The sequence below is a fragment of the Pinus tabuliformis genome, chromosome 5_2 (assembly GCF_031772625.1).
Source record: "Pinus tabuliformis cultivar Carrire ecotype Pingquan chromosome 5_2, CPIR1, whole genome shotgun sequence".
NCBI lineage: Eukaryota > Viridiplantae > Streptophyta > Pinopsida > Pinales > Pinaceae > Pinus > Pinus tabuliformis.
The window spans coordinates 650,842,499-650,869,969 of NC_142306.1; the positions used below are offsets into that span (position 1 = coordinate 650,842,499).

At 36.1% G+C, this 27,471-nt stretch overlaps 1 pseudogene; it reads right to left on the reverse strand.

Moving 5' to 3' along the window:
• Nucleotides 1–9,350: 9,350 nt before the first annotated feature.
• Nucleotides 9,351–26,236, reverse strand: LOC149160736 (uncharacterized; annotated as a pseudogene).
• Nucleotides 26,237–27,471: the final 1,235 nt, after the last annotated feature.

Sequence of the window (27,471 nt, forward strand, 5' to 3'; positions counted from 1 at the left end):
GGTACCATTTCCATTTCGATGTAAACTTGACCACTGAGTATGTGTTATAAACTTGTGGTCTGTGTGGGATGCTTGGGTCATTATTTGGTCATGTAAATTTAGCATGTAATTTGAAAAACAATGTACTACAAGTTGCAGAGGTTGCAGGTGTCGGCTCATCGCTTAAGGCTCTGAAGAACAAAGGTGAAGGAGATGGAAGCGAGACCTTTCAGGATGCTTGTGATGCAAACAAGGTATAGAGAAGTTGCAAATTATTTTTCATGCTTTTGGAGGACCAAAAGCTCCTCAGTGGGGAGGATTGATCCAGGTGTCTCCAGAGACACACACAGGACAAAGAGGGCTTATGAAAGCTCAAAAATCAAAGTGTTTGGATTATGCTCAAACTAGATTCACATTATGGATCTTATCGTCATGATCGCGGTGGTGTGAACGGTTCGTCAATCCGAGTCCGGATGAGGAAGATAGAGGGAGTCAAAGTTTTGGTTGACTTTTGGTGAGTGGAAAGGTTAATGGAGACACAATTTGGGCCTTTTCCGGCAGACGGAATCTGGCCAACTCCAGCAAGATTCTGGTCAAAATTTTCGCCTCATCCTCTCCATATAAATAGCATACGTTAATCACAAATTTTTTTGGAGGCCGGTGGGGATTGAACCTGCCCAGCCTATGTGGGTCGGCCCCCACTGGGTGGCCCCATGTACCATCCTCAGTATTTAACACATAAACCAACCACCGCCACCATTTGGAGTTAATGCATCAATACGGTTCCGCATAGTTATCACTCCATTTAATACACAACATCGCACCATATAACTGTGCATCAAAACCATATGCCATATTAAACAAATCATAACCACGCCCATGTTAAAAAAATTGGTTATGTGTTAAATTTGGTTCCATGGGGATTGAACCTGGAACCACCTCTACCAAATTCAGAGATTTTACCAATGTGCCAACCAACCCACATGGGAATATTCGCCCGGAAGCTGATATAAACCTTCATTTTCACCAGTGCGCCCAAGAAGATGGAGGAACCAGGAGTGGGCACGGAAAACGAGGTAGAATATTTCTTTATTAATTTAATGTAGGTGGAACCATGACTGAGTGAAATTTCCAGGAGGGTGAAATTTTTGCAGTGTCCAAATTGGACAAACTTTATGTCGATTTTACACCTCTTAGCGACACGAACCTGATGGTGCAGTTAGTTTCCTGATCTAAGCAGCCAATTTGCAGAGGACCCGGAGGAGGGAATCTTTGAGGAATCTAGGGGGAATCTAAAAGATTCCTTGAGCCCCAGATTCTCACTTTCTTAGAATTCAAAAATTTGACAGTCGATTTTTCACTATTCGATGCCACAAATTTGATGGTGTGTTCAGATTTTCCATTTTCTCATTATATTTTTCGGTCACTTTTCTAAGTGGAGTGCAGGTGTCAACATTCATGTGCGAGAAACTATTTCCATGAGATTCGATGTCGTGAGATGCGATGTGCGACCAACTTCAGTAGCTTGACACCCTTTTCTTTAGATGGCCCGTAGATGTGAGGTATATGCAGTGTGTTCATGTACTTATTTTGCTATGCATTGTGTTGTACAGATCCATGTTTGATGCTTGATGTGGGATCTTGTTTCTTACTCAATTTCATGATTCCTGCTTGATGTGATGCAGAATCATCTATGTGATGTACTTGTTGTCATGATTCGTCATGTTGTGTTTTGAGATCCCTTTGTTGTATGTTGATGGGATACTCATGTTGTCGTCATGCATGTTTGCATTGAGATCCCTTTTATGCCATGTTGGCAGGATGCTCATCATGCATGAGTTTATGTCATACTGATAGGATTTTTTTTTTACTGAGAGTTCCTGTAGCGGAACATCTCTTGGAGCCACTCCTACGTGAGGGAATTTTCCTTGTATGATAGCGACATCACCTCTTATGTACGTCATCACTAATTGACAGCACTTAATGTAGCGGCCTACACCATCTTGACAACGGGGCCTGGAGATGTAGTCCCTCCTGGACGAACTCTGTTATCAACGGCTTATGTTTTTATGTTGTTAATGATTGACATGTTCCTCTTATTTATAGCATGCACATGTATTCATTTATGTTCTCTTAAAAATGAAATTTAACACATCACGAAAGTAAAAGGTCTTGGAAGGGTCCTTTGTCACACCCAGACCTAGATCAATACATAGGAAAATGTCAAGCATATAACAAGAAGTCTTGTGATTTTGGGATGAATCCAAGTTCTTCCCTCCAACTATATTTCTCAACACCTCAAGTGTTATGTTCAATGCATGCACATAAGTTAAGATCCCATAAATATGATTCTTACTACTTTGAATCGATATCCCAAGTGAAGAAAAAGATTTGGCAACATATTTTTTGAGTACCTACACTATTATTAAATTAGATTAGTAAATTCATAGTGCAAAAGATTAAAAGCATACATATGAAAGTATCAAGCATATAAAAAGAGGTCTTGTCATTATGGGATGACTCTGAGTTTTTCCATGAGATGCATCATAATATAAACCATAATAAGTGATGTATGACATTATTTTACTGGACACGTCAAACATACACATAAGACACACATCTCTAATTTAGTATGCCATAACAAAGGAATTACAAACACATACATTTCTTTTGTTTTAGAAATATGGCCATTATCTTTCAAGGCCTTCCCTTTTTCCAAACGACCAACATATAAGAATCAACGTCATCGAAGACCTAAACTCCTATTGAGTATTCCCTTAAATACATTCTTGTAAATTTGAGATGGACTACATATGACTTGCATTTATCCCTTGCACCTATGCATTGATTGTTTTGTATCTTCTCAAAATAATAAGAAAGGAAGCCAACATTTTTTCCTTGAAATGTCACAAGAGCCATTTTTTTTAGAATGCAAATTTTCACATCATCATAGTAGTAGGGCCTTTTGGAGTATAATTTGTTTCAATAATTAGAATACTCCCAAAGTTTTGAGTGGATTCTTTACCGACCATCATTAAGGGGATAATTTTTATAAATAGAGAAGAGAGAATCAAAATAAGGATTTTGTAGGTTTGAAGGTGAAAAATAGTTATTTGTAACATAGAAAGAAAAATTATAAATAAGTAATATAGTAATAATAAAAATATATGCTAGACTAAATTAATAACTAAAAATAAATGAGTTAAATGAAAAAAATAAAACTTTATTGGAGAAAGTTCATAACAAGAACGAAAAGAGGTAGGCCACATATATATTTTTTTTAAATGAAGTCATATACATATATACATATATACATATATACATATATACATATAGATAGATAGATATATGATTGAAAATTAATATCTCACATAGTGAAAAAGGGGTTGATTATTAAAATAAAAATAAATAGGATTATAATTAGTTAAGGAATAAACACAAAAAGTGAGGATATAAGATGAGAGTGTTTAGATAAAAACAATATACTTAAAAAGAACGTTAGAATTGAGGTGAGAGAAAACATAAGAGAATTTTGTAGGTTATTGACTTCCAACACCATTTAAGAGTATAGTTATATTTTCAATTAAAATTGTTAGGAAGTTCATCAATTTCTACAGATTTTTTGATAATGTGATATGAGTACTGAAGAGTAGATGTTAAGTTTTGGTTTTTTCAAAACACATTAACGCTTAGTGTTATGAAAGTACGCAATGATCACAAATTTTTATAGGCATTTATGTAAGGTTTCAACAATATTCTCCTTGAGGTGAATTTAGACTAATATACTAGTGCATGATTTTCCACAAGAGTAAGGAATTTAATAGACATCTTGAGAGAAAAATGTATCATATCCATGTTTGATGCTTTTGAATAACCATTTGAAGGTTTTTTGAAGCTTAAATAGGCCTTTGATATTCATTTTGGCTAGGATTTTGGATAATTGATCAATGAATATAAGGAAGAGAAATTTGACCTATGAATGGAGAATCATATATGGTGTTCTTCATTTCAAGCTGGAGGATAGTTTGTAAAGTTTTATTGATATTGGAGTGAGAGTAGTCATTTACTTGGAACACTTTAATGAGATGGGAACATTCTTTGTTTAGATGTTGAGGGACAAAGATGTGAGTAACTCTATAAACTAGAGATTTTAGGACAACACGTTTTTGAGTTGAGTGGTGGTGAGGTTGAACATGGAGGTACCTGAACTTTTCCTCAAAAAATGATGCGAAAGGGAACCATCAAGTTGACATGTAGTTAGAACATCTAAAAATTGGGGAGATATGTCTTGTTCAATTTCCATTTTAAATTGAATGTGAGGGGATAAACTATTAAGATGGTCACATAACAAGTTTAGGGTAGGATGGACATGGGGCCAAATGATGAAGGTGTCATCCACAAAGTAGAACCAAGATTTTAGTTTAAGATGATAATTGTTAAGGCTAAGTATTACAATTGATCCAAATTGTTTACAACTATAAGGGACAGTGGAGGTCCCATTATGATGTCTTTTGATTGTTCATAGATTTTTCTTCTAAAGCTAAAAAAGGAAGAGGTGAGGCATATTTGGATTAGGTTTAAGGATTCATAATCAACAAATTTAGCAATGTTAATAAGAGCTCTAGGGATAGGGATTATGGTAAAAATGGAAACTACATAAAAAATACTAATATGTCTTGGTCATTAAGGTTGACACAATTGATTTTTTTTTGACAAAGTCATTGAGTCTTTTATAAAAGGTGGGGGAGGGGAGGTGTTTGGTCTATCTCAATTAATAATATTACAATTTTTTTTTAAGGTACTCAAGGGAGATAAATATATTTCTACATTAAAACCATGATTTTAACAATCCAAAATTATGGTTTCAATAAATATTTTATGGTTAGATACGTATGATAGCAAACTAGAATGTTTATCCTTATTCTTATCTTATCCTTATGCAAAGTGATAGCAAAGTTGTAGAATGTTTATCCTTATTCTTAACTTATACTCTAGTAATAGTCACACTTATATTCATGTGTGGCCTATCTATCATTGGGAGGTATATATCACCATCCTTATTAGGGGCATCTTTGAGACCTCATAACAGACAGATAACAAATATTTTTTTTCCAATATCCTCATCCTCTGTGTCCTCTAATGGAAGGTTGATTGTCATCACCTACTTCACAAGTTATGCTCAACTACCTATTCATTTTAAACATTAAAATTATTTTACACATTACTTTACACTTCAATATTACCTTCCAACCTATTTTCCTTACGAATTACTAAGTTATATAACCTAATGTTTACTTTATAATAAATCTAGCTTTATTCATTTTATTTGTATCATAAATCCCATTTAATTTAGCGCATACATTTTTTTCCTTTATTAAATAAAATATAGACTAATAAACCCTTTTTGTAATTTAATACTATCAATAAGCACTTAGAAAATATTTAATACTACCCACAACCCCTATTAGAAAATAAAATGTGCTTTATTTTATGCACTGAATAACAACTTAACGCACAACTTTTCACCTCAACCTAGGTGATATTTATGCTCATATGACTATTTCAAAAATAGACCAAAACAATTCTTAAGTTTGAATTAGGTCCATTGAATCCCAATGAGTTAGGTGTTCATGTTAATGATATTAGTTCAGTGAAAATGCTTTGAATCGTTAAGGGAATGCTAAACTAAACTAAATTTTCCTTATGTTTTGTTCCAGGTGCATTCATAGCACCTTGGGTTTTAAGTTGAAAATTCAATGTAATAAATGGTGTAAGGATTTTATTTAATTTGGTTTGAGAATTTAATATAATAGAATTTTGCATTCATGTTAATGATAATAGTTCAGTGAAAATGCTTGGAATCATTAAGAGAATGCTAAACTAAACTAAAATTCATTTATGTTTCGTTTGACTAAACTAAAATTTCTTTATGTTTCGTCCCAGGTCTATTCATAGCACAGTTGATAATTCAATGTAATAAATGCACCGTGGGTTTTAACTTGATAATTCAATGTCATAAATGCACCTTGGGTTTTAAGTTGATAATTTAATGTAATAAATGGTGTAAGGATTTTATGGTATATATTTTATGGTTTAGATTTAATTTGGACTTATAATAAATAAATAAATTAAATTAAATTAAATTAAAATAAAAAAAAATGGGTAAGAAATTATTCAAAATGAGAGGTTATGTTTGGTGTTTCTCACTTTTATATTTTATATAAATTTAAATTGCACATTTATTATAAGTGGTTTTTTTCTTTTTAATGTTTTGATATTATTGGGATTTTCTATTATATTTTTGATAATTTATATGGATTAAATATTTATAAATTAATGCATTATATGCATTACATAATTTATAAATTAGTTATAAATAGTAAAAAGTTTACTTCAATATTGATCAATTGAGTCATTATTTGTAAAATTGACTTATTAACAAAGAAATATTTTCCATTGTTCTCATGAGTTTGAAATATATGCAATAAATAGTCTATGAATTCTTAATTGGTTAGACTTGATTTACAAATAGTCATGGGTTTAGCTCATTGCTAAGGTGGTTTACTCATTGATATAAGCCAAAACTAATTAATTTTGATAATATTTGTAAATTTGACTTATAAGAGATGAATAATTTGAGTTTCAATACAATATATGATTTACAAGTATTAAATGGTTTTGACTCATAAATATCCAAAGTATAACTCAAAATTTTGAATTATATAATCAAAATTACAAAACCATTTATATACATTTTACAATTATACTTTAATATATTGTAACAATAGCAAAATACAAATACTTACATTTTCACACAATAATTTTTCTTTATTAAATACACTATAATATAAAAATACTAATAAATAACTCACACCAACTTATTTATCAAATACACTATAATATAAAAATACTAATAAGTAACTCACACCAACTTATTTATCAAATACACTATAATATAAAAATCTTAATAAATAACTCACACCTACGTTTCTTATTTGTATTGTACTTTAAAACTTCATTGAATACTTATCACTTCATCTCTTCATATTCTAACTCTCCTTATTTTCTATTTGCACTATTTTATAGATATTCACCCAATCTCAATGATTAAGTGTCAACATTCCCCCCGTTAATCTGAAGGGATGTTGGTGAGTCCAAGCACCATTTTGAATCTTTCAAACTCTTCTCTTCTAATAACTTTGGTTAAAATGTCTGCAATCTACTCATTTGTGGAACAATGACGTAGATGCATAGTCTTGGCCTCAACATGATGTCAAATCAAATGATATTTTGTATTGATGTGCTTTGTTCGATCATGGAACTTTGGATTCTTGGCAAACTTTATTGCAAAAGTGTTTTCAATCATGAGAGGAGTTGAATTCACTTGTTTATTCTACAAATATTCCACAATTTTCCTGAGCCACACAATTTCCTTTGTTGCTTTAGCTCTTGCCACATATTCTATGTCTGTTGTGGAATCTTCTAGAACTAATTATTTGCATGACCTCCATGAGACATCTCCTGATTCAAGATTCATATCATAACTTGAAGTAGATACCCCAGATTCTTTATCTCCATAAAAGTCTGAATCAGAGTATCCAATCAAGCTGAAGTCACCCACCTGTGTATACTTAAGTCCAAAGTCTTGAGTTCCCTTCAAGTACTTTAGAACTCTTTTTTCAGCAGACCAATGTCCCTCACAAGGCTTCTGCATAAACCTGGAGACGATTCCAATAACAAATGAAATGTCTGGTCTGGTAGTAGTTAGGTAGTTGAGACTTCCTACAAGATGTTTATACTTTGTTGCATCCTTAAATTAATTTCCTTTAGTGGATGTGAGATTTAAGTTTTGTTCCATTGGAGTAGTCAAAGGATTACACTCAACCATGCCAAACGTGTTCAACATATCTCCAATGTACTATTTCTAAGAGAGGAATATAAACATCGGATGCTGAGTTACTTCAATACAAAGATAGTAGTGAACATACCCCAAGTCTGTCATTTCAAAACCTTTCCTTAATTCCTTCTTTATGGATGCAATATATCTATCATTGTTCCCTGTCATCAAAATATCATCTACATACACCATAAGATATACAATTTTTTTTCCAACTTTCTTGACAAACAAAGTTGCATCATCAAGATCATAATGTTTGAAAATAAGTTTCAGAAGTTGTTTAGTTAACTTATTGTACTAGGCTCGCGGTGCTTTCTTGAGGCCATACAAGGATTTTAGAAGCTTGCATATTTTATGTTCCTGGCACTTCACAATAAATACTTCTGGGTGGGACATAAAAACACTCTTTCAGATCTCCATTTAAGAAAGCATTTTTTACATCCATTTGATGGACCTTCCAACCATTTTGAGCTTCCAAAGAAAAGAGTGTCTGGATGGTAGCCAATTTTTCTATGGAGGCAAAATTCTCCTCATAGTCGACCCCTTCCTTATATGCAAAACCTTTTGTCACAAGCCTGGCTTTGTGCTTGTCAAGTGAGCCAACAACTTTATACTTGTTCTTGTAGACCCACTTGTAGCCTATTGGTTTGGTTCCTAATGGAGGATCAACCAGCTTCCAAGTGACATTATTTATCAAGGCATCATACTCTTTCTGTATCGCTTCTTTCCATTCACCATGAGAAGTGACTTCCTTGAAGGAAGTTGGTTCAAAATATGTAGGCAAATTCAGTTCACAATCATAAGAAACATCCATATCAACAAGTGAATCAGAATCATCTACATCACCTCCATTATGTCTGGTTGAATTTCTTGTCCCTGTCTTTCCAACCTCATTAGGATAAACAATTTCAAGTGTCTTTGTCAGCCATTTTGGAGGACCTTTTTGAGATGGCCCAGGCTTCTCAGTTGACTGAGTTGGGGCTGAATCAAGATTGATTCTCCCAATTCTATCAATAGCATCACTCAAAGTGTCATCAATGGCGAGAGCTTCATGTCGCAAATATGAAATACAACATTGTGCCTTCTTTCTATATGTTTTGGTTGCCTAAAGACTATCTAGGTCTGGTTACTCCATTTAGTTTTTTGGATTTTGTTAAGAGAGATAAATTTTGGAGAAAGACGCATTTGGTTGGGGCCGTCTCCAACTCTAGATTATAACCCATATTTGCAGGAAATACAAATTTTAATAATAAAAATAACGATAAATGGTGTATAGTTATATAGGAAGCACACTCAAATCTCTCATTTATAAAGTTATTCAAAATTTACATGTTTGCATAATATATTGAAACATAAATACACATTCAAAACCTACCTTTATTAGGGAAAAGAGGAAAAGAACCCCGATCATAACAGTAAATAAATATAATCCAACCTAAAATGACATGATACTTGAAATGAAATGAAACATGCTTTAGTTCCTTTCATTTCTCTTTGGTGCAACTCTCTGTATTTTGGCAAAGTATTCAGGTGGAACAACACCATCGAAGCCCTCCGTCAAAATCATTCCGTTTCCAGAAGAAGAAAAAACTTCATTCCATCTGCTAAATCCTTTCCTACATCTAAATATATCATCACTTCACAATCACTGCACATTCCACTAATTACACCATTGTCTGTTGGTAAACCTCGTGAAAAGTGGACATGGTTTCTTTGCATATGCTTAAGCCCATGGTTGCGTGTACCGTGTAAACAAAACAAAAGTTCTTCAAATAATAGTATAAGTTTTAGTAATTCTTCTGAATTTATACCCTACATGCTATGCCCTTGATTTGCTCTAATGAAAAACTCATTATTTTCTTGGTATCCCTCCTAACTACCTCTCTGAAATCATAAACAGTGTGAGAGTGAAGAGGAATTCCTGAATGAGTTGTCATTTTCAATTTGAGTAAATCTTTGAGGGCCATGTATCCATCACTTCGAATGTTCAATTTCAGTTCAACTGCCCTATGTCACAAAATCGAAGACAGACATCAACCCAACACATCAATTCGATTTCCTGAACCAGAACCCACAGAAAACATACTCCCTGACCTTCCAAGATTCATTTTTCTATATAATTAATTACAAACAACACAACCAAATAACAAACCACAACAATGAAATGCCCAATGTGGGGTCTGCTGCAACTGCTCAAAGCCACGACTATGTATTTGTCATGTGATTGAGTAAATAGATTGTCTAGTTCTTCATATGTGTATCCAAATAATAAGATTTCTATTTATTTATAAGTGAAATTGAGATTGGATGTGGCCCCAAGGGTGACATATCATACATAACTCAAATTTGGATATCGACCTTTCATAAATTTGGATGACGTATCATCATAATTTGTAGAAGTTCCAATATATATATATATATATATATATATATATATATATAGATAGATATATATATATATAGTTAATTGAAGGAGTAACTCTCAACTGTATATAGTCCTATTCGATTGAACCGCATGATTTGTGAGGACCAAAACTCCACACTTAGCTATTGTACAACATATCTTCTTCTTCTTCACTTAGATATTGGACAACATATATTTCACTATCTTCTTCACATTTATGAAAATTCACAAGTGTTAGAATCATTCAAACCCATCCCAACATACCTCAGTGTTAGAGCTACCAAATATAATACAGACAAGGTCACTATCACAAGTGACTATCCGTACTCATCCCATCAAACATCCCTAGCCCCCAAAGTGCGAGGTGGGAGAAGGTGCGCACCCATCTGTTGAATCGTCTCATCCTCCCACCCCACTTGCTCTTGCTTTCTGTGCATATTTGGCTTGCAAGACTGTTGGTTTTCATGTGGACTCGTTTCCTCAACCTTCGTCTTGACATTCTATTTATCCTCTGGATTGTACTGTGAAGTGTTCTCCCATTCCAAACTCCACACTTTTTGTTCACGAGGATCAAGTAGTCAACATAGTTGGTGTTGAGCAGCCAAATTGTGCTATCATTTATGATGAGTATGTATGGGAATTGGAAGAAGAACCCGCATGAAGGATGACCTCCTTCTGTCTACACCTCATCTGCTTTTCCCTGACATATTTGGTGATTCTACCATTGTTAATTTTCCGCGTGAGAATTCATTCCCAGATGCATCTACTTCTGATCATTCACAAAATACACCGGATGTCAGTCTGTCATTGCATAGCGAAGAGGACACATCTTTCCTTGTAAATCCACTCAATATTTCATCTATCATTTCTGTAAACACAGAGGGTGAACATTCTTGCTTCTCATCAATCCCTATGTACGATTCATCAGATCATGAGGATGTCGATGAATTTTTCAAATTTTCTAATCGTGGTTGTCGTGATCTCTTTACTCCTTCATTTGATCATGATGATGATTCATTCACTATTGATATTTTTGAGCCACCCATGTTCGATGATCTATCTATTGATGAAGTGGAAACCCCACAAGTTGTCGAGGCACTTCAGCCCAAGCTGATGGTTATGTCACACCCTTACTGTCTTGAGTTTGGTTCCGCTTCTGACTAGAAATATGTTGAAACACCAAAGGCTCCTCATCGCTCTCTTGTTTACACTAAAGATCACTATAGTTCACAAAATTCACATCATCCACCTGAATCATATGATCCTATAGACCATGCATTGGAGGAATCATACACAATGAGCACTCTTGCTAAACGTAAGTTGTATTTCTTTCTTATGTTTGCTAGTTTTTCATGGTCAAAAGAGTTTATGTGCTTATCGTCTACACGTAGTGTCATGCATAACCATGATACATATGCATAATGCTTATCTTGCATTTTTATTCTTTTCTTTTCTGGGGAGATTTTTATACTTGGAGCATTATGGTCTTCACTATTATATTTTTCTTATTCGCTGGTTTACACATTTATCTTTCTCGTAAACCACACCTTCACCAACATGGGTCAACCAATGCGATGATGGTTGCATTGGAAATATCACTTTACGTGAGGCGGCCCATGCATTGTTTAGTTTAGGAGTAGGAGTAGTGGTCACTTTATTGTTTTGCTTTGTTTGCATGCTTGCTTTGTTTACTTTGTTTGCTTACTTTTCTTTATTTCTTTGCTTTCATCTACTTTTGTCCTTTTCTTTCTTGTTGTTTTCCTGTTTTGCACCCATAGGTTTAGTTTCGCATGAAACTGTGTGTGGCTCTTAAGATAGTCAAGGTAAAGTATAAGAGGACTTGTACAACTACCAAAACTTGGTTAACTATTTTCCTCTCCCTTTATGAAGAGCTTTTTGTCTTAACTCGATGATACCCTGATGGAAAATACATTCCGTTCAGAGTGAGTCTTGGTGAAAACACAACGCTTTCATTTTAACTAGTATCACTTACTCTAATCGGTTCTTTTGGGTTAACCCTTGTCAGCTTAGTCAAGCAGAGTAAGATGATGGGTAAAACCTTAACAAGTAGTGTCAGAGGTATATATAAAATAATTATGTCAAGGGACAACCTCTTCTTTTATCAATAAGTCGGGATCCCTTTTCTACTTCCACAATAAATAAGTGCCTATGCAGAGTCCTTTGAAAAATGAAAAAAATAAGGTGAAAGAAGAGAAAGGCTTCCTGTGTAGAGAGGTGATGCAAGTAACTTCATCGGGGTACTGACAAGGCCCACTGGAAGCGGAGTGATTCTTATGTTCCCGCATGACTCTGTCGCGTTACTGTCCAGGCCTGCTGGCAACGTAGCAACACTAGAGATGAACTAAGACTTTGACATCTATATTACTTGTGCACCAATATACCCCTCATCCCCAATTGAAACAAATCAGTTGACTTGGCTAGGTACGTGTGTTGACCGGTCAAGATAATGGTAGGGACTATATCTTTCAACCAAGCTATTGTTGACTCCATGATGATCAAAGAATCAAACAATACTTCAGGAGGAGTTAGACTTGCTTTTCATGAACAAGGTCCATAAAGAGAGCTGGAGTTCTACCAGTGTGTCGCCAATGTTGTAGCGACTACAGCCACCCTCCAAAATTTTTCCTTCACTTCATTTTGGAACCTCCCTCCTTGAAATAATAACAGTTATCCTGCACTGATTAGGTACTTGTGTTTATTTGATTTTATCTGTCACTTAATAGCTTGTGTTCACTTACTTGTCCTGTCGGTCAACCACAAGCTCACCTAGAACTTGGTTCACATCTGGTCAATGGGTTGTCAGGAAAAACTACACAATTCTAGAGGGAAAATGGTCTTCCCCTCAGGAATTGTGTAGAGCAGCCCAATAGCTGCCCTGCACTCAAAAATTGTGCAAAGTAGGATAGCCAACCTTTCTCTGAAAATTTGTGTAGAGCATACCAGCTGACATTGCTTTATAGAAATGCGTAGAGTAGGCAAGGCCAAGTGCAATGCTCTCCAGAAATGTATAGAACTCGAAAACAACACTTCTCTTGAAAAATACACAGATCAGGCCAGCAACATTGCTCTGGAAAATTGCGCAGAGTAGGCCAGCTAACCAGGGCCACTCAGCGCAAAAACAACGCAAAATTTTTCCCTCAGTGGTTGTCCATTGCATGTGCCGATAGGTTGCCCAATTCCCTCCAAAAATCCATAATCCTTCCTTGCATGACGGGCAGCTTTTCCTGAAAAAATAAAAAGCAAAAAGTGAAAAAGCATCCCTAGATTTTAGGGATCTATTTTTTGCATCAGGAATTACATGCAAAGTTGAGTTTAGAAACTTTCCGCCAAGTGACGCTTTTTCTAGATTTGTGGCATGCATGTCATAAACCCTAATTTCACCAAATCTATTTAAACAATGCCTCAGAGCTCATTCTTCACATTCAATCTTGGAGATCTAACATTCCCGACGCATCTAGGAACCTTCAATACAGTCAGCACAACTTTTCCGAGTAAGTTTTGCTTTTCATGCCTTTTTCCACTTTTTCTTTCGCATTGTTTTTTTGGCTTGTATGAGTGTTATTTCCCTTTTTTTGTTGAACGACCGCTAGCATTTCAATGTGTTTTAACTTGTAGAAGTGTTGTTTCAAGTTTTGCATTACCTTTTCATAATGTTGCATTCATAACACTATTTCTGCATTGACAATCATCGTTGCAACGACTCTCTTCATGAGCTTCATGGTTTTGTCGTTTGATTGATTTATGCACTTGCTTGAATTGCATGCATGTCTATTCGCTCATATTTGCACAAGCTTTGCACACACATTCTGTCCTTCACATTTTCAGGTTTCCATTGGGTAGATCCAGGCTGTCTTGGCCCAGATCTTATTTCTACCAGCATGCTCTACGCATTCCTGGTAGTCAAGGTTCTGCCTTGCCTCCACGAATTGTGTAGAGGCTACCCACACTGGATCCCAATTGTGTTCAGCGCAATCCTGGGAGGCAGTGCCATAGTCCTATCCACTAGAGTTGCGCAATGCGCAGTTCTAGCCAGCAACCTATCCTGACTGATCTGTTCATTGCACAGTTTTAGTCAACAATGAGCCTCATTGGACTGCGCATTGCAGAGTCCCAGTCAGCAGTGAGCCTCATTGGCAGTTGAGACTGCGCAATGTGCAGTTCCAACTGACAATCTCCCAGCCTCCTATAGCCAATGCTGCACAATCTTGCCCGATTGATTCTCGAGTTACTTTATGCTTTTAGTTGACATTGTCTTGCCATGAGTGTCTTCTCTGTCTCTAGGTACCACAAGTTTTTGAGCAGGTTCTCAGCAATACAAATATCATGGCCTAAGAGAGATGGATCAAAAGACGCAGTTGAAAGCAGTACTAGAGATGTGGTTGAGCAAGGGTGTATGACCTTACCCATGTACATAGACACGCACCTATTCATTGAGAAATAATTTAAGATCACATGGAAAGACATCAACAATATTTTCACAGGTAGCTTTGGGGAGAATCTAGAGGACTGACAAGTCTATTTCAATATTCATAAGTCAAGATTATACAACATGATTTTACAAGGTTGCATGTAGGTATCCCACCTTCCCGTGCACAGATGTGATCCACTGGATTGTCTCACATACTGATATTGAGACGATGATACTAAGTAGTGTCAGTGGAGTAGAGCTTGCTTCCTTCAGGACAAAAGATTATCAGAAGATGTAACATTTGCCACAATCGGTGAGCAGGATGGATGCATCGTTCTACACTCCCAACAAAAACACGAATATAAGAGACTTCTTGAACTGTTGGGTAAGGGATCCATCAAAGTTTAGGATGACACTCAACTAGATATACAAGACGAAGACACTCAGGAAGGCTTACCAATTCTTGGTCATCTTTGCATGTTGCTTGTATGGCCAAGGGAGTACGGAGACCTTCCTGCAAAGTTGGATTGCTATTTTGGATCAGCTGGAAAGTGAAGGAAAACCTTTCAACTGGTCCGAAATGTTGGCTCTCCAGATGAAAGTGCATGTATCCAATGCCTGGAGTCCACCCAAGGATCAACAAGTAAGATTCTTCATGTCTACCTACCTGCTCGATGCAATTTGTGCATGTCAACAGTTTCCTCGAATGGGTTGGGCATGGATACCTTCAGATAATGTTTTGAATGTATATTGCAAGTTTCTCTCAGAATGTTGCTACCGAGGAGTCATGGCTAGACTATCTGACCACTTCATCACCCCTCTATACATGATGATCTTTGAACAAGATCTGCCTTGCATGTCCTAGGAAACAATGGAGGTGTTTTTGAACATTGTAGATTGGTATGCCTCACCCGATGACACCTTCATCAAGATGTATAGTGTGGAGAAGGCTCTGCATGTGTTGCCAAGGTTTGCCACAGACAAGTTGGTCATGCAGGAGGTTTCTTAAGACATCTCGACAAGGTTATCAGCTGGATTGCACAGGAAGAAGAAGGCACCATGACATATGCTTCCTTTGCAAATTGGGTTGTACATGATCCAAAGTTTGAAAGAAGCGGATGCTGAGGTCGAGGACTTCAAGAAGTTTAAGTTCGGCACAAAGAGTTTCAATTTGTATGATCCACATGGATTATGCAGGGACCACTATGCGAGAGTGTACTATTCTTGGATCCACGGGGAGTGTCATTGGTGAGAGGAAGACCCGTGTAGATATTGTTATAACTCCTCTAGGCTTAATGAACCGGTCAACATGGCTGTAGAGTGGCTAGCAGCACTCAAGGAAGCAACACCATAGGGAGAAACAACAACAACAACAGCAAGTATCAAACCTGTGCAAGACAAAGGCAAGAGGAAGATTACCAAAAAAATAGAGATAGAGCAAAGATAAAAGTTTAAGGAAGACCCACTTGTGGAAAGAGTATATTTGGAGATAGATGCAAAGAGGTGACAACGTGATAGGAGAGTAGTGCAAAGAAAGAGGGAGAAGCAAATACTAGAAGAAGAAGAGAGGAAGTTGTAGGAAGTAGAGCAGAAGCTCAAAGAAGAATAAGAGTTGCGCAAAAGAGAGAAGGAAGTGCAACATGAACATGAACAGGAGGAAGTACAAGACACACGGATAGCACAAACCATGCCGATATAGGTTGAATACTTTAAACCAGCAGTAGACAAGGAATACGGTAAGAAGCCACTTGAACAAGAACTTTCTCTGCAGGACAAACTGATAGTAAAACAGATGGACATGGAAATGGAGCAGTCGGAACAGGATCAAGACACCAACCTCATGCCAAAAGTAACCGAGGTAACCCCGTAAGCTTCACCAGCTCCAGAAGTAGAGAAAGTCCCAAGTGAACAAGGGGATACCATTCTCCTTGAGGATAATCCAAGAATAGATGTGTACAACATAACCTTTGATGAGTCACAACACAGAGTTGTACAAGGACGTAGAGCGCACAACCCAAATGAGCATGCATCACCTGCACACTTTGAAGAACGGGTGATTGTGTCAGATGTATGTAGAAATCAAGCTTCCTTGGTCAATGCTACAAAGGCTTATGCCGAAGCCACGAGCTCAAGTGTGAAGTTCTTGATAGCGGAAAATGAACGCATGGCTAAGGAGTTGCAAGCAACCAGTCAGAGAGAGGAATAATCAATAGGATCCACCAGAGGAAAGAGAAAGAAAGCGATACTTGTTGAAGTATCAACTCTTGAGATAATCACGTGAAGGCTATATGACAGGTTTGTCACCATGCATAAGGAATTTTTCCATCTACATGGTCATTAGCAGCACTGCATCAAGATAGCTCGAACACTCACATATATACATGCTCAGTTGATCATGTACAGACGTGGACAATGAGGTACAAGGGAGCCCCGCTTCACTTGCACAAGATGATGAAGGCACAGGTAGATTTGGACAAAGAACACATCCAAAGTCTGATTCAGAACTATGAGGAACTCCCGCCGCTCATCACCAATGTTGACACTTCGTATGCACGATCGTTCAGGGGTTTGGATGTCGTGTTTAGAAAGTACGACACCCCTTTGATTGGTATGCTCACAGATGCCAAAGAGAAGAACCAAGTCAGACTGGAGCTTAACGTGTACTTTGATTAGTTGATGCTCACGACCACCAACATAGATTTGCAAGTTAGCATAGATAACATGTGATGTGAATTGTCAGTCCGACTTAGCTCAAGACTAAGATGCACATGTTACAGGGTGAGTTGAACAGAGGTTCCAAATCAATATACTCAGAAGCAATGGAGGCAAGATTTCGTTTCCAAAAAGACATCATCAAAGAGTACGCTGACACAATTGTGCACTACAAATCATGGCAGCAGTTCGTCACTGAGGATCACAGAGAGGATGTTGATGAGATGGTCTTTCCATAGTCGTCTGAGTCCTACTGTTGTCTTGTCTGGTTGACTCAAGCCTGTTTATTTCCCCACATGGGTATATGTGGAAAATGTATTTTGTAAACATGATGCAACGTGAAATTCAAGTGTCATTAGTGGAATGCAAACAATCATATGTAATGTAAAGAGTTATGTAATGAAGTTGAAGAGTCATGAGGGTAGTCCAAGAGTCACAAAGGGGAATGTCAAGTGTCACCCCACCCTTTGTTATAAATAGAACCTCATAAATCATAGAGCATGATTTTGGAAGCCAAGATTTTCCTAGGCATTACTTAAAGGGGGCTTGGAGACTATTAGACGAGTCATGGATTCTCCACAATGCAGAGTGAGTACATATCTTTGGAGGAGCATGCGGCATTGACTATAATGTTCCACTATTAGGGATAGTGGCTATCATGGTTGTATGTATGGATGGAACTTCCACTTTATATATAATATATCAGAGGCAACATGTTTCAAGCATGTGTTGTTATTGTAGTTCTACTATTCTGGTTAATTTAGCAATGTATGTAGTTTTAACTTACGAATTTAAGTATGGACTATTTTTTATGTGATTTTATGAATCTTATTGAAGCGTGTTGTTGGTTTAACTCATCACTTTGGATTGTCGACTATCCTGCTATCCAGTTCATGACGTCTTTCAGCTCATGTGTTCCTTTTAGATTGCATACTATTACAGACTTCTAAGGGACACACTTCTATCCCCCTCCATCTATTAGAACCTCCACATGCATCTCTTTTGACTTGCTGCAAGGTCACAAACTTGCTTCCAACAACGATATCTTGCTTACCTCTGTGCGCCATCACAGTCAAGGCATAGCTTTACTACCCACTATTGGGATGCCTACTCCAAACAGTCTGAGGTCTAGTTGGGACTTTTTACTGGGGGGATCCCCTGACATGTTGGTGGGTCCAGCACCGTCAACACGTTGTTGGGAACAAAAACCCAATAAGGATTCTAGGGGAGATGGGATGCCTTACCCCACAGCCTCCAGATCAAAGAATATCACTCTCCTGAAAGGCTGAGGAATGCACTAGAGAGGACACCCTTGTAAAAGAGAATCGTGCAAATATTAAAAGTTAAGTGGATAGGACTAAAGGTCAGTCCACCCTTGCTCTGAAATGAAGAAGAGGAGTAGAAGGAGTTGACAAAGATAGAAAAGAATGAAAGTTTCTATCCCTAAGAAGGCACACCATCTAAGGAACCTTGGGATGCCACGGAAGCCACCAAGGCCATGAAATAAATGGACATAGATGACTGAGTTTCTCAAAGGATGAGTAACCATTTCATTAGGTGGTTATGATGAGGCTCATCAATAGGTACATCATAAGGGTCATAATTCCATCCTCCAGCTTTAGAACTATCTCTTTCTCACATTTATTTACAATTTTTGTTATATTATGCTTAGTGAGAGGGGTAAAAGATGTTTTGCTATGTCATGTGGCCTAATATGGTTTAATTGCAGGAAATGGAGCATTTTTTAGATAATTTCCATGAAGCGGTTCGGAGTAGACGACAGGGAGAGGTTCTAGCAAGTTTTCCACCACCTTAACTCCTTCAATCAGCCCAAGAACACCACACTCTCTCTCATCAACTCGAGGTCATTGGTAGCCAAGCAAGTCTAGTTAATGAAGATCAAGATCCACCCTTCTCAAGTTATGGGAGACAAAAATTCCTATTTTCTAGGGAGCTGCTAGTATCTACGCTCTTGTATAAATAAACATGTAAAAGAGCTCATTAGGATTCAAACTTTTTTTCTAGCTAGGTAGCTATCGAGCTCAAGCACTTGGCACTGTTATTTTTGACTGGTTATGTGATGTATTTTACATTGATGCAATGATAATGAGAATTTTCTTATTGGTTCATCACTGAGTTAGTTCTAGAGGGCTGAGGCTCTTGGGTTTGGGCCCAACCCTAATGGATTAGGTCCCTCTTGTTTATTGGTATCTCTTTCTAGTTCAGATTTCTTATTAGTTCCTTACATTTCATTAGAAAATAACCCATCAAAATCTTGTGATTGCAACCTCCACCACATCTCTCGCATGGGAGCATGAATGGAAGGATCTACAATCACAGTCCAAAAATACTATGTTTATGATTTCTTTGAAGAAGGTATATGTTACTCATCTTGTTGCATGTGCTTACTGTAGCTTAGGAGTTTATTTATTGACTAGATAAGAGTTTTTGGCATAGATTAGATGGAATTTAAATTCACCTCATATTTTCCTCTATTAGTTGTTTCATTTTGTCAATGATAAAATTGTATATGCATGTGATGTTGCAGGGTTTTTTGGATCTACAGGAAATAGGGCTTTCACCACCCCCATATTGGACCTCCTCACCCTCTTTTATGAACCCCAAATTTTTTCTTCAAAGTTATGTTCTTGAGATCATTCTCTTAGATCATCGTGAGCATCTCTCCTAGTTAAAAATAGCCTTTTGAGAGACTCTGATCTTGGCTAGGAGTTTTGGCCACATTTCACCCATTTATCTCAAACTCTATCCACCTTTCCATCCCTTGAACCCATCATTACTACCTCCTAAACCTTCTCGACAACATTCCTGTAGCATTACAGGCCTTCCTGTAGCAATACAGGGCACCTATAGCAACCTATTTTGACCTTTGCTAGAATCTGGACTTATTTGAGAAATAAGTTGACCCCCTACTAGGGCTCCATGATCAAGAGCAGCACCTAGGCCACTCCAAACCCTCCTTTTCCTTCACTACAAAATAGAGTAGAATTAGTTTCTTTATCACAGATTTGGCACAAATAGAACATTGATTTATATGCAAGTGTGAGCTAGATAGATGATGCATGGAATATTGAGTTATGACTTGGTAGGCTAGCTTCCTATCTACAAGTATATTTGGTAGCTAGATGGTTGATTGGAAGATAATGTAGTTCCATTTTTGCAAGTAGTTAAAGTTAAAGTTCAATAAACATTTTCCTTTTTATCATTAGAGGTAGCTTCTAATTTGCATTGTCATTAGCTAGCTTTCCTTCTAATTCAGAAAGAAGAATGGCCTTGGAGCACTATGGATCAAATGTCCTAGTTGAGGGAGGCATGAGTAGAATACCATCTACTGTGCATATAGTAATGTCACCTCGAAGTTGCATGAACCCCGGGTTGATAAATAGAATTGAGGAGCCCTTGGGAGTTGCATCACTCTTGGTTCAATACTAGGGATCACCACCTTGAATGATGTCGAGTTCTCCTTTATATAGGCTTCCTTGTGTCCCTTAATAGGCTTATATGTCCTTCTAGATAGGTCAGCTTATCCCTTTTGAAGGCTGACTTGTCCTTTTTGAAAGCTAACTTGTCCCTTTTGAAGGTTAGCTTGTTGTAGCATAATGATGAGGTCTTGGAGGGTCTTTTGACTCTACTTCGACTCAAATAAATTTTCTTTACAATATGTAATATCCCCAAATGGGTCTTCAATACATGATAATGACTCATTTGACTTGTAGACTAAATGCTAAGCCCTAGAAGCACTAAATGGGTGTTTGATCTAAAATAAATTTCCCTTTAGCATGAAAGCCATGCCTCAAGAATAACAATAATAAATTCATTTTTCTCTTTACAATAAATACATAGAGTCGTGATTACATATGTTATTATGAAGATGAAACCTAGTTACATCTTTCAACACTCCCTCTCAACTAGGGAGGTATTCATAACCCATTCAAGGTACTTAGACATTCTCAATTTGGATAATTCTCATAAGAAGAGTCGTATTGGTAAGCCATCTTATAAGCTATCATTTCAGCTTATCTCCTTTCATCTTATCATGCCAATCATCATTGTCACGTAACAAGGCCTTAACTAACAACTCTATCTCTCCACAAGATCAAAGTACAATGATGGTGAGACCAATGACTGAGAGACACCATCATCATTGTCTCTCAAGGCACATACTCCACCGGGGTGTTCATAGGGTATGTACTTTTATGACAATTCCTATCTTGGAATAACATATCCTCAAGGAATTTCCTCTTCGACTAATCTTATCTTGGATTCCCTACTTCATCCTCAAAGAGTATAAGAATTAGTCTCAGATGCTTACCTAATCCTCCATTCTTTATTCACAATATGAAGACAAGAATGATGTGTCTATCTTCCCCTCTCAACTAGGAAGATATTCTCATTCTTGGAAAAGGAATATACCTAATCTCCCTCTTATCTAGCGACTTGTCCAAGCTCCCTCTTAACTAGGGACTTGTTACCAACAACAACTTACAACTTTTCGATGGAGATCATGGTACTATTAGCTACTTGTAGGGATCCTCCTTTAGATGTCATGAACTACATCATATTCATCATGGCGCCTTCATCTTTCGTAGGGAATCAACCATCCATCACTTTCCTTCATGAACCATATAATCCATGTCATCCTTCTTTTCATCGGAAAGTGATCTTCTAGTCCACATATTGCTTGTCTTCATTCGACTACTTCTTCCAAGTCATGTTATTTTTAGGATCTTCCATCCATTCCCATGAGTACTAGTTATAGGTGACATCTAACACTCTCTTTTGGTATCCTTGTATCAACCCAACTAGATGTTGTTAAAAAATAAAAAATGGATATCAAATCAAAGTTACCTTTTATGATGGACTTTTATCATGACATTTTCTTTCTTGCAACATCAACATCCTGCATATTCATAAATACATCTCCAAGACATTCAATGTCAAGGGTCTCCTTTCTTTATAGACCTTATCAGGGTCTTCATACCTTCTTTATGGAAATTTCATAGCTAATTCTTCTAGTCATGAGATGATGATTTCTTATGTTTTCTTACGTGATTATAGTTGCATCTTTCACGATATCTTATTTCACATATTGTTACCTAGGAACTCCCATCCATAGTTCTTTCATCTTTGTCAACCACCTCATGTTCCATATGAGGACATATTATGTTGATTTCATATTTTTAATATGTGAACAAGGCATCTTTCCAAAGAAAGAGACCCCTTTCATCTGATCATGCTCATGAGGTAGAATAATTACCCATGCTATATGTAACTATATGATGACATGAATTAACCTATAAAACATATACATACCTCTTTTTTTTTGGTCATCTATACTTCCTTCGACAACTTCCTTTCCTTGCTTGAAAGTGTGGCATTCCTTTGTCATCATACCATCATCCTTCTAATCAATGAATCCCATACAAGGTGGAATTCTTAGCGAGACACTTGCTTCTTCCAAGAGAGGTGAACCTTCTAATTAATATTCCAACGGAGGATATTAATTATCCTCATTCTGCAAATGCTCCTTCCTAATGATGATGATGTATGATGATTTCTTTTTACCATGCCAGATGAATTTCTTCTTGCATACTATTTATGCTTTCAATGAGGATCCCAAGAGGTACTTCCTTTTTTTTATGATTTTTACATCCATGTAGACTTCTATTTCAGGTATCCTTTCAATCTTCTATAATGATGTAACCTCCTAATATAATGCATCCTATCTTGCTTACAATGATTTCTACCATGATTTCTATCTTTTATTTTTTCTTCTGAGGTTCTTCCACTTCTTCAGTGATATGGGCTTCATTTCTTTCTTTCCTATTATTATTGTACCTCGTGAGTTTCAGACACTCTCTCTTGCAATGTCCATATTCTTGACAACCATGGCATTGGATCTTTGACATATCAATCTTCTTTTTTTTGTAAGGACCAAATTTTCCAAACTTTCCTTTTCTTCTAGCCATGGAAGCGAATGCTTGAACTTGTTCGCTTGGTCCTAAATCACTTTTTGCCTTCAACCTGGTTTCTTAAATCTTACACAATGACCAAAGTTCACTAAATGGGGTGGCTTCCTTCTTTCCATATATTCTTGATACAAAGTTTCCCCATCCATCAAGTAGTGCATTGAGCACCACAGTGGTCATTTCTTTATCGGACATTATTTCCCCCGACACTTGGAGTTGGTCTCTTATTTCTCACACCGTCATAATATATGAGGCATATATCCTTTCTTTCTTTAATACCTTCTTATTATATAGATTGGTTCTCAAAGATATGACTTCTCCAGAGGTGCTTTTGGAGAATAATTCTACTAACTTCTCATAGATTTCTTTTGATGTCTCCAACTTTGCTACATAAGATATGAGGGGATCCTTGATGGATTCTATAAGGATCTTTTGATCCCTTATTTCTCCTTTCATATACTTATCTAGAGCTTGAGCTTCTTACTTTGGAGGTTTAGTGATTGAACCCTTAACATGCCCAACGATTTCATTTTCTCTGAGGATCAAATTTGTCCTCTTCTTCCATGCAAAAAAGTTTGATGACCCAACCAATTGTTTGCTCTCCTTGCAAAATGAAGTCATTTTGATAGATTCAAACATAGATATAAATATACTTACTTGTCAAGTGAAGATACTCCTAAATGATGAAATATTCAACTTGATGCCTTTATTGATGATGTTGATAATAGAATATTTCTTCTTGATGAAGATGTATTCCTTCAAGTATGATTTGATATTGATCCTTGAATCAAGAAGAGGGAGATTACCTAGATTCCTTGAGGATGATGGAAGTGTTTCTTCCATCTTCCCTTGGATGTAGAGACTTCGAGATGCTTCGATGTGTAGTCCTTCTTTGAGTGGAGGTAGGATCCTTGAAATCTTCTTTGTGATGATGATTGAAAAATGTGTGAGCTTCTCAAGAATGCTTCATGTAGAACTCTTCTTCGGATGAGCTAGGGCTTTGAGGTATCCTTCTCTTTGAGATGTGATGAATGGTCCAACTTGTTTAGATTGCTTGTCACTTATGTATCCTTTATTGATGGTTCAATGTCCTCTTTGATGCCTTGACCTTTGATATTTCTTTTGATGGTCCTTCCACAAGCTTCCTTTCCTTATCTTGTCACCTTAGCTTTAATACCATGTTGAGAAATCTAGGGAACCTAGATTATGTGATTTCTCTTACTTTGATAATTGCTTGTGATGTATTTTTACTTATCTTAATTATCATCTTCTTTATCTTGATTTTACTTAGTGTTCTTATCATCAAACAACTACCAAATCATAGATAACAATGAGATAGACATATAATCTCCTCAATCCTAGCAACTAATTTCCCAAATCTTAGCAACCAATCTCCCAAATATTATTAACTTATCTTCTTAAGCCTAACACCCACTTTATCTCAATAATGAGGTGTATGACTAAGATTAGAACAAATCTAACTCACTCATATTCTAAAATCTCTAGGGTATTTCATTTAGATTTCTATGATTACTAAAATATAGGAAATTTGACTTTCACTTGTATTTATTTAAATATTGGATGAATCCAAGTTCTTCCCTCAAGCTATATTTCTCAACAACTTAAGTGCTATGTTCAATGCATGCACACAAGTTAAGGTCCCATAAACATGCTTCTTACTACTTTGAACCCATATCCCAATTGAAGAAAAATCTTTGGCAACATATTCTTTTAGTACCTACACTATTATTAGATTAGAGTAGTAAATTCACAATGCAAAAGATTAAAAGCATACATATTAAAGTGTGAAGCATATAACAAAAGGTCTTGTGATTATGGGATGAATTTGAGTTCTGCCATGGGATGTATCATAATATAGACCATAATAAGTGATCTATGGCACGATTTTATTGGACACTTCAAACACACATCTCTACTTTAAAGCTTCACTGATCACTTTGAGATGCATTTTACAAAAGAATTTGGCACTAGGGAAGAGTAAAAAATAAAAATAAACTTAAATGAGAAGGGGCGACCATAGTAAGGACCTAGGCATTTCTCTCAATCCATCTCAGACCTGACTGGATTTAAAAGAAAAAGAAAAAAAACTGACTGTTAACATTAATGTGGATATCAATCCATCTTCAACCTGACTAGATGCATGAGCATGACTCTCCTTTCTAACAGTATTTCCTGGAAATTATGTTACCAACCAAGAGTATTTCCTAGAAATTATGTTTATGTTATCCTCTAGTATGCCATATTATTTGTATCTATTTAAATTTATACTATATCAATAAGCCAACCATGAGGAATTTTGGATGGTCAGGTATGAGTTTCCAAATAAGAAATGTAACGGTTTATATCTTCAACTGGACTAGGTATTATTTTCATCACTATATCATATAGGTAACTTACATTAAGTATTCCACAATATCATATATGTAACTTACATTTAGTATTCCACATATAATAGCAGATAGATGTGATAATTTATCAATCCTTGTACAATCTTGAATTTATATATTCACAAGGAATTGTAAAAACTCGTTATTTTGTTTCAGCAAACTAAAGCGCTGCTTGTTATCCCTCCTAACTACCTCTCTGAAATCATCAACAGTGTGAGAGTGAAGAGGAATTCCTGCACGAGTTGTCATTTTCAGTTTGAGTAAATCTTTGAGGGCCACATATCCATCACTTCGAATGTTCAATTTCAGTTCAACCGCCCTATGCCACAAAACCGATGACAGACATCGACCCAACGCATCAATTCGTTTTCCTGAACCAGAACCCACAGAAAACCTACTCCCTGACCGTCCAGGATTCATTTTTCTATATAATTAATTACAGACAACACAACACAACCAGATAACAAACCACAACGATGAAATGCCCAACGCGGGGTCTGCTGCAACTGCTCTAATTTTTTTATGCATTGGATTATTATCAATTTCTTTATTTGAAGATATAATGTGACACTCATGCTTAGAGCAATACATAGCCTAATACATAGCCTACTAGCACATATTAGAGCCTCAGAAACGTTTGACTTAGAGGTTGGGATCTGCATGAACATAGAGGAAAATAAAGGTAGTGAGAGTTTCGCTTAAAAAAATGCCGCTGCAAAATTAGTTTTGGTGGACTTCTTGAAAGTAATTCAAGAATACATGCAAATGGAAATGACCCTAGGAGTAGTGGTACCTCTTTTTATACTCTAAAATAGATGGATGATGGTTTTTGGGCACATGGTATTGTGTACTGATAGTTTTCTGTCCATGGTATCCCATGTAATGAAGCCTTGTAGATCTAATGTCAGTATGTAAAAAATTTGAAATATGGGCCCAATTAAGAAATAAAATATAAAAGAGTTAAAATTGATACCGAGAATATGAGTGTAAACATTTAAATGTTATCTCAAATAATAAAAAATTAAAAGTAATAAAGAAGAAGTTAAAAGTAATAAATAAAAAGTTAAAAGTAATAAGTGTAAACATTTAAATGTTGGCTCAATTAATAATAAAATGTAAAAGTAATAAAAATAATAAAATTCAATTTGTTATATTTTGATTTTGTTATTAGCTTGTGAATAGGCTTTGCTATAATGTCATGGGCCAATACCATGGCTTATTAATACCACATGCCAGAAAACCATAACTTATTTCACAACCAAAATATGCGCTCTACAACCCAATATAGATATGTAGATGTAGTTTAAGTATGTAAACAATTTTAAATGTTGGCCGAATTAAAAAAAAAAGAGTTAAAAGTGATATCCGGAGATAAGAGTGTAAACATTTAAATATTATCTCAAATAATAATAAAAAGTTAAAAATAATAAACATGAAGTTAAAAGTAATAAATAAAAAGTTAAAAGTAAACATTCAATTTAAATGTTGTCTCAATTAATAATAAAAATAATAAAATTCAATTTGTTATATTTTGATTTTGTTATTAACTAGTGAATAGACTTTGTTATAATGCCATGGGCCAGTACCATGGCTTACTAATACCACATGCCCTCAAACCAAACTTATTTCACAACCAAAATATTTTATAACAATAC